At 46.7% G+C, this 1,539-nt stretch overlaps 1 non-coding gene across 1 annotated transcript; it reads left to right on the top strand.

Moving 5' to 3' along the window:
- Positions 1-1,105: 1,105 nt before the first annotated feature.
- On the top strand, positions 1,106-1,240 carry LOC133101816 (small nucleolar RNA SNORA70). Its single transcript, XR_009702707.1, has one exon. It is a non-coding gene; the product is annotated as a small nucleolar RNA SNORA70 (small nucleolar RNA).
- Positions 1,241-1,539: the final 299 nt, after the last annotated feature.

The raw sequence follows: 1,539 nt of genomic DNA on the forward strand, positions 1-1,539 counted from the left end.
TCCCTTTGAATACCTCGTTTTCCTCTACTCAAATATAAACTTCGCATTCCTCGGCCCAGTGTTACGGGTATTCCAAAGTCTGGTTCCAGTCTGTTTCTTCTAAAGAATATTTCTACTTTTGGTACTGGAACTTCTCATTTCATAAAGATTCATGGTTTGCCAAAGTGCCTTTGCACCAAGAGGGAAAGATCTATGAGAGCAGGCCTTGCTTCTGTCTTGTTCACATTGAACGTCTGGCATTTAGCATGGTGCCCCATGCCCAGTAGGGACTAGGCAAATCTTTGCTGATAGAGTCTAAATACCCTGACTATTAGAACTGTTACATAGTAGTAGAAATGGTCTTGATGTTTCTAGCAATCCTTGCTTTTGGAAAAAGAAAAAGGTTTTTTTTTGTTGTTGTTGTTTTAATTTTTATTTATTTATTTATTTATTTTAAAATTTTATTATTTTTTTTGGCTGTGTTGGGTCTTCGTTGCTGTGCGCGGGCTTTCTCTAGTTGTGGTGAGCGGGGGCTACTCTTCGTTGCGGGGTGCGGGCTTCTCATTGCAGTGGCTTCTCTTGTTGTGGAGCACAGGCTCTAGGCGCGCAGGCTTCAGTAGTTGTGGCACGTGGGCTCAGTAGTTGTGGCTCGCGGGCTCTAGAGCGCAGGCTCAGTAGTTGTGGTGCATGGGCTTAGTTGCTCCGCGGCATGTGGGATCTTCCTGGACCAGGGCTCGAACCCGTGTCCCCTGCATTGGCAGGTGGATTCCTAACCACTGTGCCACCAGGGAAGCCCGAAAAAGGTTTTATTAGAAATTCCTTTTGCCCAGTTGGATTCATTAGTGATAGAACTCCATTCACTTATTTAACAAAAAGTTAATTTAACAAAAAGTACTCTTGTTATACTAAAACAGTAGTAGAGATAAGAAAAAGAAAACAGACTGACTCTGGGGTTTCTGCTTTCAAGAAGTACAGAACATTGCAGGCTGTTCACAGGAGGAGGCAATCGGGCAGCCATTTATATTTTGTCTGAACAGATAGGCATTCTCTGAGCACTCACTAAAAGGCAGTTTTATAAAGATGGCTGGGGACAAAGAGAATACATTGATTAAAATGTATCAATCATCTGCAGCCAATCCAGCCGACTGTGCTCTTTTCCCCATGGGGGTCCGGTGCGCACTGGCTGCAAACAGCAGCCTCCTCGGTAGTGCGTGCAGCCTGTTGCCTGTACGGGTTGCCCTAAGGGACCTTGGAGACAGCCCTTTCCAGTGGACATTAATGACTGGCATGCTGTCCCCAATCTAGGCTCTAGACAGGTATGCACGGTGCCTTCGGAAAGCCCCAGGGCACAGTGGTCAGGGTCCACATTGGCCACGTCATGATGTCCATCTGCACCAGGCTGCAGAACAAGGAGCATGTGATTGAGGCCCCCCGCAGGGCCAAGCTCCAGTTCCCTGGCCGCCAGAAGATCCACATCTCCAAGAAGTGGGGATTTACTAAGTTTAATGCGGACAAATTTGAAAACATGGTGGCAGAAAAGCGACTCATCCCGGATGGCTG

This window comes from Eubalaena glacialis, chromosome 11 (genome assembly GCF_028564815.1).
Source record: "Eubalaena glacialis isolate mEubGla1 chromosome 11, mEubGla1.1.hap2.+ XY, whole genome shotgun sequence".
NCBI lineage: Eukaryota > Metazoa > Chordata > Mammalia > Artiodactyla > Balaenidae > Eubalaena > Eubalaena glacialis.